This window comes from Quercus suber, unplaced genomic scaffold (genome assembly GCF_002906115.3).
Source record: "Quercus suber isolate HL8 unplaced genomic scaffold, Cork oak 2.0 scaffold_96, whole genome shotgun sequence".
Lineage (NCBI taxonomy): Eukaryota > Viridiplantae > Streptophyta > Magnoliopsida > Fagales > Fagaceae > Quercus > Quercus suber.
Window position 1 is genome coordinate 647,135 of NW_027069561.1, and position 12,192 is coordinate 659,326.

Sequence of the window (12,192 nt, forward strand, 5' to 3'; positions counted from 1 at the left end):
GTGAGTCAGATTGCCTGACGATCTTGTCTACTCCTAGATCCGTTTTTCTTTTAATCGCATTTCGCAACTCGTCCATCTCTTTCCTCATTTCCCGGAGGAAACTTGAGTTTGGTTCGTCAGGAGTGCTAGCGCGTCTCCTATGACTGTCTTCGTCCTCATCCCTGTTAACTTCCGTGTGGCTATCTCTCTGTTGCAACCGCTGTCTCATTTCTTGATTTTGCTTAGTGAGTTCCTCCACTATGGCTGCAAGTGCCTGAATTTGCTGGGCCAATGCAGCAGGATCTGGATTAGAGCTAGACTCCATCTTGTTATAATAGAGCAACGTCCCTGGGCCAATCGTCCGAAGATTATTCCTGAGCCGATCGTCCAAAGATCAATTCCCCACAGACGGCGCCAAACTGATGATGCTGAGATCGTCAGACAAGATGTTCGTCCAGAATGAGATCGTCCTCTACTGGTATTAGCCCTGGGGTGCAACACAAAGAAAGAGTCACCGGTGGGGTGTTGCCCACAACGCCTCCGATGATTAAGTTAGGGAGGCGCAGCAAACGGAGGAAAGTAGGTAAAACTAAAATGAAGATTGAATAGTCTGATCTTTTCTTACCCCCCTTGCTATTGCCTGAGGATATATATAGAGCCTTTTGGTGCCCTTCTAACCGTTGGCTGGGTCATTATGGGGGCATTATTACTTGGGTTCGTAATGCCTGAACCAGATGTCAAGTTAACCGGCGTTTCTTCAACGGAATTGGTGTTTAATGCTGCCACTCGTAACGGTCGTCCTTAGCTGAGTTGGTCAGGTGGCATTCTTAGTACTATGATGGTAGTGATCTCGTCCTTGTTGATCGTCCACCGCAGATGGACGATTTTACTAATTTTATGGGCCCATCATGAGGTACCTGCATTAGAGACAAATTCACAAGAAACAAGCAATTTATACGCACTGCTAGTAGTAAACATACCAGATGGCGTATGAGCCCATATAATAGGATCCACAGGTCGCCGAATGCTCAGAGGGATACCCAAAATGATTTCAGCTTCATGGGGTAAAAAGAGCTGTTGTACCAACTTCGATTTCCACTTTGCTCTGTCCTGATCAATCAAGATACTAACTTTCAAATCCTCAGGTACCTGGGGTAGGGGAGAGATGACCGTTCTGTTTGTGTGACCAGGCAGCCACTTATCCTCCTTGATCCGCACAGAATCCCTTGTTCCTATGCGCCATACCATCCCTTTACGAATCACACCCCTTGCACCAATGATACTTTTCCACACATAGGACCCCGTAGGTGAATCTTTGGCCTCTAAAATAGAACACTCCGGGAAAAACTGGGCCTTGAAGACACGATGGCATAGAGAATCGGGGTTGTTAATCATACGCCATACTTGTTTGGCCAACAAAGCCTCATTGAACTTCTTAATTTCTTTAAACCCTATCCCCCCTACCTCCTTGGCTTCACATAATCGCTCCCATTTCACCCAATGAGTCTTTCTACTTTCACCATTATAGCCCCACCAAAATTTACGGATCAAAACTTCCAATTCCTGAATTAACCCGATAGAGAGTTTGAAGCAACTCATAGAGTATGTTGGAATCGCCTGGATTACGGATTTGATTAAAACTTCCCTACCAGCCTGAGACAAAAGCTTCTCTTTCCACCCTTGGAGCTTTTTCCACACCCGTTCTTTGATATAGATGAAGCTTTGTTTCTTCGCTCTACTCATTAATGCCGGCAAACCCAAATATTTTTCAAATTGATGAATGGAAGGAACACCCAAAATCTATTGGATCTGCACTTGCACATCATGGGAGGTGTTGGAGCTAAAGAAAACATTAGTTTTGTCATAATTTACCTTCTGCCCTGAGCCTCTCTCATATATATCTAAAATGTCAAGAATTTTCAAGCATTCATCTTCTTTGGCATGGCAAAATAAAATACTATCATTTGCAAAAAATAAATATGACACTTTGGGACTATTTCTACATATAGCCACCCCATGAATCTGCCCTTCCAATTCAGCCTTACGTAGTAAACTTTACAACCCCATTGCACACATTAGGAACAAGTAAGGTGATAGTGGATCACCTTGATAGAGACCACAACTAGGCTTGACATAACCAACAAGTTGCCCATTCAAAATAATAGAACATGAAACAGATCTTATGCACGACATTATAAGGCTAACCATTCTCTCCCCAAGCCCAAGATGCCACATAATTTTCTCCAAAAATTCCCACTCTACTCGGTCGTAGGCTTCGCTCATGTCAAGCTTGAGCGCCATATAGCCCACCTTATCCTTCATTTTTTGCTTAAGGTAATGGAGAGTTTCAAAAGCCACTAGAACATTGTCTGTAATAAGATGACCAGATAAGAAAGCACTTTGAGATTTAGGAAAGGCACTTGCCAAAAAAAAATTTAACCTATTCACCAAAACCTTAGAGATCAATTTGTAAATAACATGACAAAGACTAATGGACCGATAATCAAAAACTTTTTTAGGGTGTTTTATTTTCAAGATAAGAGAAATAAAGGTAGAGTTGAGCAATTCAGGCACTACACCAATATTCAGAGCATTAAGCACAACTGACGTCACATCCTGACCTACAATGTGCCAAAATGACTTATAGAAAATAGGAGACATACTGTCAGGCCCAGGAGCAGTAAGGGGTGCCATTTGACTAAGAGCAATCTAAACCTCCTCAGCATTGGGGTGTTTTAAGTAGACAAATTTCATTCTTGCGTTATTCATTAGTAATTACAACCCCTTCTCCAAAGTAAAACCCAAATTACCAATAGAAGAGATCAAGAAAAAGGGGAAAAAATATTGCAACACCCAACATTTTATTTCCTTTGTAAATTAGTTATACTTTCAAAGGAAGTAATTAGAAAACCTTCTACTAGAGCCCTTGGGTTTTCAGGGCATTGAATTCTCACCAACGTTTGCGTTACTTAAGTCCGGCGACATTGTCACTTCCACTAACTACATGAATACAAGTTGTGCATCGAAAATTCATTCTGAATCTGCTTTGTTAAAAATTTAAAAAAAAAAAAATCCAATTTCACTCCTTATAACCACACCTAGAGAGAGAGAGAGAGAGAGAGAGAGAGAGAGAGAGAGAGAGAGAGAGAGATCATTTAACTCAAAAGCCTGATTATTAAAACTTTTTTTTTCTTTCAGAGATGACTATTAAAGCATTTAGACCTATAGCAATGATAAAGGAAATTATTGTGCACTCCCAGAGTATTATAAATGCATACTCACTCCTCTCACATGAATGGTAGGTCCCATATATAATTATTGTGAGAGGAGAGACTATGCATTTATGGTACTCCGAGAGAACTTAATAATTTTCTCAGTGATAATATGGCAATACCATATATAAATTCTACTCTTTTTTTTAATATAATAAATTCTACATTTAATTTAAGTGTAGTAAAAAAAAATTGCCTATATTAAAAGTGCCATTTGAAACATGGCTTAATATGCTTTTTACGTCAGCTAAATTAAAGAAATTATTTTCTATAAGTTATGTTAAAATAGCCATTTGGAATAATATAGAGCATTAGTATTGGTAGTGCTAAAATGTTATATTGCTATTTTAAGCATCACCAATACTAAAAACTATGCTGCAATGGTGGAGGGAAAGGGAAAAAAATTGGCTGTTTAAGATGGTAAAAAAATTTAATAATAATATTTTATTAAAAGTTATATTATTTTATTATGGTTGTTGTTGTTTATTGTAGTAAATATATTATTTTATTATGTTGTTTATATTATTTTATTGTGTTGAATGCTAAAATAAAACCATTGATATTAGATATTTTGTAAAATGAGGTGGTAAAATAAATAAAGTAGCTTTTTGTAATGCCAAATTACTAAATTTTTGACACCGCCAATGCTAATGCTATGAGTTTAACAAATTCAATTAATAAAATTTCTTGTCCTCAGATAAGGGACCAGGGATGACTTGATGCATTTGGAGGCCTAAGGCAAAAACAGAATTGAGGTCTTTTATATATTTAAATATGACTTTTAAAAAATTAAATATTACTAAACTCTATTCCATTGTTTTAGATGCAAAATTGCTAATTAACATAAACCGTGTAGATTTTGTTTTGGAAAAAGTCTATAGACACAAAAAATTGACAAAATTTTTCACGCCTATTGATATGGTAGATTCATAGTTGTAAGTAAAAAGATGATACTAGCAGTAGATCTAGATGAGAATTAGTAATAATTTGTCAACTCAACTGTTATAAAAAATGTTGTGAAAAGTTTTGTGAATTGCTCCTTTTTTTTAGAAGTGCTACATTCACAACATTTTTACAACAATCCTAGATGTTATGTTAGATGTTATGTTGTTACTAGTTTTAATTTTTAATTTGAGCCCATAAGTAAAATTACTTTTTTGCCTATTAATAACAACCAGTAACAACCTGCCACTTAGGATTTGTTGTTAAAAATATTATGAACGTAGCATTTTTATCTTCTTTTTTTTTTTTCTTATTCTTCATTTTATAAAAAGAAATATTATTTTATTTATTGGCTAATATTAGCTTAATTAATACTATTACAATGAAAGAAATAACCATATTGGTTAAAATTTAGGGTCTTTATTTACTTGAAGGCCATAAACGATTGCCTCTATCACCTATACTTTAGAGCCCGCACTATAAGGGACATAGATTCAAATCTCACTTGCACTAAAATGAAACTAATTGATGTCTTTATTAGCAACCATCATAGAAAGGCTTCCAAATAATTTAAAGCATATCCTATTTATTACAGTGTGTCTATATATATATATATATATATATAATTTTAAAAAAAAAAACATGGAGGGTCAGATCTAGAAGAACTGGGCAGGCATTGAGGATGGTGGAGAGAGAGTCGCGATTGGCAAATGTAACACAATTTAGTAGTAGAATCCTGAGACAAGGGAGAACAAAAGCAGAAGGTGGATTGAGATGAATTGCAAACGTCAATTTCAGAACCACTAATGAGGTAGAAAAGTAGAGAGTACGGGGCAACTCCATGGGTTGATGAGGAGAAGTAAGTAGGTGGAGATCAAGCTCTCGCAAATCACGCATATTGGTGGCACGGAGCCATGTGTCGACATAGAAGGGAAGACAATTGTTATACCAATGAATGCACAATTTGTGTAGTGGGGGGATTGGGTTGGAAATGGCATTTCGAAGAGTCCAGATTCTAGACACTATATCCGCAAACTTAAAATTCTCATTCTTTTCATCGAAGTATCTTTTTACAAGTGCTACCTGGTTCAAGTTAAGAACAGGGACAAGAGCCCAGAGAGGCCTCCACCTGCTCGACAAAATGCTTGTCGAGACAGAGTCTCGGATTGGGAGAAAGGAGAGGATGTGGGTGAGGAGAGATTCCGGTAGACTGCTAATTATGTCTTTGTTGTCATCAGCGTTGGATTGGGCATTTTGTCGAACAGGTGATAGGCAAGTCTCACTGCTCACGTTTCTCCTTTCTGCTCTCTCCGCTCTTTCAATTCTCTGCCTCTCTCTCCTCTCCCTCGCCTCTGTTTCTATCCTCTGCCGCTTCATGCTTGAGTGAGTGAAAAAGGGTTTCAATTTTGGGATGGTATCAGAAAGTAGGTGGGTTTCTACTCACAGAGAAATATCAATATCATATCACATGGGAGCCAAAAGCAAAGCAAAGCACAAAATCTTCTTCAATCCAGTCCAGTCCAGTGTATTTTCTGAATCGTCAAATGCAGTACCAAAATTGTATTTCATAGAAGTAGCTCTCAATACTCAAGTAAGTAAGGTAGATTTCATTGCAACTCTGTGATTAACAGAGCTCCCAAACCCAGCGGCGGATTGAGATAGGTATTGCACGGTGTGCAATTCTATTAATTTAGACCGTCGATCTAATCTAACGCTTATAAATTTGACACCTCGTATAAGACACCCTGGCGATCCGCGTGATACACTTTTGCCTTTCCCTTCTCTATTCTTTTGTCTTCAGTTTGTCCAAATTTCAGAAAGAAACAGTCTCTCTCTTTTACCCTTGATCTTTCTCTGGCACACCCATGGCCGAATCTCCATCACTGCTGCTAGCCACCGAGAGTCCCACATCACCACCACCGGCGGTGCTCTCCGATGTGACCCTCCTCTCTTAAGGTTCTCTCATCTCACTATCTAGCTCTCTGCTTCTTCCTTTCTTTGTTTTCTGGCCAAGCTTCTCCTTGCACTGACACTACATTCGACCTTTATCATTATATATATCCTTTTGATGCATATCGATTTTTCTTTCTAGTTAGTTTCTTTTATATATATATATATATATAAGAATCATTCTTACCCTAAGTTATCTTTGCGAATGGACCTTACTTTTATTGCTACCTTGTTGTTGGTGAGGGCAAAATTTTATAGATTTCTAGCTACATATGACTTGATCGTCCCTTTTACTACTCAGAAATGCTTAGGTACTTTTTATTTATTTATTTTCTATTTTCCTTGATTTCTTTGTCAAAGATCATACCTTCTAATTGTAATTTAACCATTTGGTTTGGGTTTAAAATTTTGTAAAACCTTTGGCCAGGAAGCTTAGAAACAATGAATTTAACCTTTGGTTTTGTTTTTTAAGCTTCAACTATTATCCATTCCTAAATCAATCACGTAGGGAAACAAATAAATTAAAAATCAGAATTTAAAATGCTTTATTGAAATCAATCGGGGCCTGCAGAGGGATGAGAAGTTGCTTCATTGTTATGTTTTATTTTAAAGTTGATTTTGAAAATGCATAGAAGATGTTTGTGAAAATATGTGTTAGAAAAATTGAAATGATGTTAAGCTATTTCTATCTATGCATGTTGTGCAGTCTTGTGGAAGATTCATCAAATTGAGAAATACATCGGGCTACTCTCCAAATTGGCTGATTTCCTTCACTTCCTACTTACAGAAGAAAAGGAAGCTGATATTGGGGAACAAAGTGCAGAAGCTCTCCCAAGTTTAACCCGCCATCAAGGAGGTCCTTCGAATGACAAGTCAGAGAGGTCTTTCAAAGGATTTTGCGCCACTGAACTTGTCCCGTCCATAGCGTCGATCTTTTTTTCTTTCTTTTTTTCTCTAGTTGTTGCTCTTGTATAATTGAATTGTTGACCAAGTTGTTGAATTTTTCATGTTGTAGCTGATTTTGTGTTCATGAGTAATGAGTATATGTAATGTATAGAGACACATTTATAGTACTACTCATGGTACACACTATTTTGTTGTATTTTTACTTTACATCGGAAATTCATTTTACATGATTAGTTGTATTTCTCTTATTATTAGGGATTGCATCTTCTATGGCATCTCATTACAGTTTCCACTCACGTTCACCTCTTGTTTATTTTGGCTAACTCATGTTCTCTTATTGAATGCTTCACACTAGTCTTTTGTTGCTCATTCGATCTGTAAGATTTCAAATGCGTCCTACTGGAGAAAAGGAAACTCTGCATGCAATTTCTTAAGTTTTATCTACATGGTCCAGCTTCTACTTGTCCTAAATGAAGTTTGCATGATGCCTATTTCTATTCTTTTACTGTTTATCAAAAAATTCTTTTTCCAGGCTTTATGTGTTCTAATCCTTGGTAAACTTAAGATAAATTACTTTGAAATTTATATTCAAGCTATATATTACTTTGAAATTTATATTCAAGCTCCGACTAGCAATAAAGGAGGTTTGATTCTAACTTGGTTATTTGTGAAGTCTGAAAAGATAATTGTATTGTATTTGAAACCTTGATAATAGTTCTTGCAACATAAAATTGCTATTAGTGCTTTACTTCTTGGTCAGTTTACTACTTTTTGACCAAGTTCAATATATGCCCCTGAGAACTAGAAAAAAAGGATTACATGTCAAATATCACGAGTCTTCCAAGAATGCTTGGCCCGTTTTACAATCAATTGATGCAAGAGAGAAGTAGATGAGAAAATAATTTAATTCAAAATAAACAAAATTTTATTAAAATGTACACTTTGATCTAAATAACAAGAGTTCCATTGAGATATTCTCTTTGATTACAAGGTCATAATAACATCATTACATGATAGTTACAATAATAATTTTCTACCATCATAATTCATTATTCTCACATAATAAGGAGAGAAAAAGTCTTGCATGCTTCAAGTCTCCAACCTCAGTTGCAATTTCTAATACAAATCGTGCAATTTTTGCTATGAATTTTGACTTGGTCATTTATAACACTTTCTTTTGCTCTTCATTGCTAAGATCCAATGCTTTTGCTACCAACCAAGAGCACTTGAAATCTTCAATGTATGATCCTATCTAAAAGCATAAAGAACAAAAGTAAAGACACACTCATTAGATATTTGCTAAAACAATAGCAAATAGCAACCAGCATATCACTTTCAGCAGTTCACAAGTAAATGTTCTTTCATTTTTGTGCTATTCTAGATACTAAATCATAGCTTTTGACAATAATCAAGGTGTTACAAAAACTATCCAAAGAGCAGTTACAAGCATCAGTATCAACAAAATTGTTTCAAACCAAATGGAGAGCAAGATCCAAATGTGGCACAAAAATCAGTCCAAGAAAATCCCATATTCTTTAATAAACTAAGCAAAAAGATGTCATAGTGTAAATAATTATTCAGCTTGAATACACAACCAAAAGCATCTTCCCACATCATATTTTTTACAACAAATGAAAGAAATTATCAAATTAAACATAAACTAACTACTAAAAATGGTATTGCATCAACAAAATTCTTTATTTGACAATAAGCAACTGTAAAGAACAAAACATAATAACTAGACAAAGAAGAAATGAAAGAGCAAAATCCCACCTCAATTAAAGCAAACCAAATCCAAATAGCAAAATTTAGAATCTTAATCCCACAAGAATCTAGAGACTTAGTAATATAAACAATAAAAAGCATAATCAGCAAACACACAATGAGATAGAGGCAAGAAATTAGAGTTAGAACCGAGTCTTTAGGAGGGGTCCACAAAACCAAAACAACCTGTTAAATTGTCAGCACTTCTCATTCAATCAATGCACATTAGGCCATGCCAAAAACCCCCAATTTTCAAACCCAAGCAAAATTATCAAGCTTTAGACTCAACAAGAAAACTCAGCCATCAAACTAACAAAATTGAAACAAAATGAGACCCAAATTCGGTCATCTCTAAAAAGCATATAAAAAGAGAAAAAAAAAAAAAAATATATATATATATATATATATAAGAGAAAAGACAATAGAGAGAACGAAAGGGGGCCGGCGATGATAGCACCACCATCACGGTGGCGTGGGTGCTATCAGAAATGAATGTTCCATGATAAGTGTCTGTAGCTTTGGAGCCTGACAAAGCAAGAGCCGTACTGCATGCCATGCATACCACTTAAACCAAATGCTACCACAAAACTTCAAGGAGGACAAATAATGAAATGTGGGCCTATCTTCATATTTAGAACCATGGCAGCGGATCTGTGCTGTTATTGTGCTCAATTTCATGGATATAACATTATAGAGTTTTCCCATGAAGTCCCATACTCTCTTTGCATAATCATAAATCGAATCACAATCCTCAATTTGAATGACAGAATCAACCACGTTTGGGAGGTTTTCTAACACATCATCCCCGTTCAAATAACCGCTGAAATGAAAGTACTCAAGAGCTGGGGTGTTTATCTTGAATATGTAGTTCGACAAAAGGCTGAACATTCCAACGTAAATGTAATCTTTTCAGCGTAGCTACAAGTACAATGACATTGAACTCGTTCAAAATTTTCAAGTATTCCTCATCTACATGGAGGGTCAGATCTAGAAGAACTGGGCAGGCGTTGAGGATGGTGGAGAGAGTCGCGATTGGCAAATGTAACACAATTTAGTAGTAGAATTCTGAGACAAGGGAGAACAAAAGCAGAAGGTGGATTGAGATGAATTGCAAACCTCAATTTCAGAACCACTAATGAGGTAGAAAAGTAGAGAGTACGGGGCAACTCCATGGGTTGATGAGGAGAAGTAAGTAGGTGGAGATCAAGCTCTCGCAAATCACGCATATTGGTGGCTCGGAGCCATGTGTCGACATAGAAGGGAAGACAATTGTAATACCAATGAATGCACAATTTGTGTAGTGGGGGGATTGGATTGGAAATGGCATTTCGAAGAGTCCAGATTCTAGACACTATATCCGCAAACTTAAAATTCTCATTCTTTTCATCGAAGTATCTTTTTACAAGCGCTACCTGGTTCAAGTTAAGAACAGGGACAAGAGCCCAGAGAGGCCTCCACCTGCTCGACAAAATGCTTGTCGAGACAGAGTCTTGGATTGGGAGAAAGGAGAGGATGTGGGTGAGGATATATTCCGGTAGACTGCTAATTATGTCTTTGTTGTCATCAGCGTTGGTTTGGGCATTTTGTCGAACAGGTGATAGGCAAGTCTCACTGCTCACGTTTCTCCTTTCTGCTCTTTCCGCTCTTTCAATTCTCTGCCTCTCTCTCCTCTCCCTCGCCTCTGTTTCTATCCTCTGCCGCTTCATGCTTGAGTGAGTGAAAAAGGGTTTCAATTTTGGGATGGTATCAGAAAGTAGGTGGGTTTCTACTCGCAGAGAAATATCAATATCATATCACCTGGGGGCCAAAAACAAAGCAAAGCACAAAATCTTCTTGAATCCAGTCCAGTCCAGTGTATTTTCTGAATCGTCAAATGCAGTACCAAAATTGTATTTCATAGAAGTAGCCCTCAATACTCAAGTAAGTAAGGTAGATCTCATTGCAACTCTGTGATTAACAGAGCTACCAAACGCAGCAGCCTTCATTTTACTGGAGTCTAAGCTAAACTATTTGAATTTCTGGTTGCTTTTAATATTATTTTTACTACATGATCATTATCATATACTTTATTTGATTTCAGGAGGAAATATTTGTCACTAGATTTAATTAATGAATGATATTTGACTTTGTTGTTCTGAGAGAATTAGGGTCGTTTGGTTTGGAGATATAGGGAAGGGGAATAATAGATAATATTTTAATTCTCTTATAGTATTTGTTTGGGAGGATGTAAAAGTAGAGAGATATAATATATGACTTGTATAAATTTATTTTTATATCCCTCTTATATAATATAAAAAATAATGTTTTTTAATCATTAGATAATAAATAAAAAAACTTACTTTTCCATAATATTATATATATATATATATGTAATTTTTATTTTCAGAATCGTATACTATATATTTGTATTAAAAGTGAAAACCACCATTTAGTTCCAAAAAAAAAAAACCCTTTGATTGCTATAAATCATTCTCGGCTGTGGTCGAAATATCTGCCTCTGGTCGATGTTAAATAGTCGTTATCAAGCATTGCCTTGCCATGGTTTGATTCCCCAATATCTCTAACACCTGGCCTCCCAATGGATATTTCACCTTCTGATGAAGTGTAGAAGAGACAGCCCCTAAAGTATGCAGCCAGGGCCTACCCAAATAGCAGTGTACGGAGAAAAAGCATCTACTACGATAAAATCTACCTCCACCACGTCTGAGCCAGTCTGCACAAACAATCTAATCAAGCCCAACGGAATGACCGATCTGCCCTCAAAACTCACCAATGGGGAGCTATAGGTTGTCAGGTCCTAGGGTCTTAAATTCAACCCACTATACAGGTCGGGATACATCACCTCGGCTGTGCTACCCTCGTCAATCATCACCCTCTTGACATCATACCCCCCGATTCTAAGTGTAACCACCAAAGCGTCATCATATGGTTGTATGGTTCCTCTCTTATCCTCCTCTGAAAAGCCTAAGACCAGCAATGTCTCCAATCTGGCTCCCTTCGGCACTGAACTGGATCCTTCATCTAAACAATGAGACATAGACATTACCCTGGAATGACATGATCCAGTTCTACCAGAGGCAGAAAATATAACGTGTATCGTACCTAAAAGGGGTCCTGAAGAAGCATCCCCCCAAAATGTCGAACTTGCCTAACTTCCTCGACCACTGGAATGATGCAAAAGCTAGGTTAACTTTCCTTCTCGGACCAGCTGATCCAAATGATCCCACAAATTTCTGCAATCTTTAGTAGTGTGCCCATGATCCTGGTGATACTGGCAGTATAGATTTCGATTACGTTTCGCAGGATCCCCTGCCATTCTATTGGGCCATCTGAAGAATGGCTCATCCTTTATCTTCTCTAGAACCCGTTGCACTGGTTC

General features: G+C 37.0%; 2 long non-coding RNA genes across 2 annotated transcripts; one reads left to right on the forward strand and one right to left on the reverse strand.

Annotated features, from left to right (window-relative positions):
* Positions 1–5,184: 5,184 nt before the first annotated feature.
* On the forward strand, positions 5,185–7,282 carry LOC112023486 (uncharacterized). The gene is made up of 2 exons (XR_002884045.2): positions 5,185–6,149; positions 6,850–7,282. It is a non-coding gene; the product is annotated as an uncharacterized LOC112023486 (long non-coding RNA).
* A 661-nt stretch (positions 7,283–7,943) lies between these two features.
* On the reverse strand, positions 7,944–11,150 carry LOC136068043 (uncharacterized). Its single transcript, XR_010629436.1, has 2 exons — positions 10,226–11,150; positions 7,944–8,301 (listed from the first exon to the last, which is right to left on the reverse strand). It is a non-coding gene; the product is annotated as an uncharacterized LOC136068043 (long non-coding RNA).
* Positions 11,151–12,192: the final 1,042 nt, after the last annotated feature.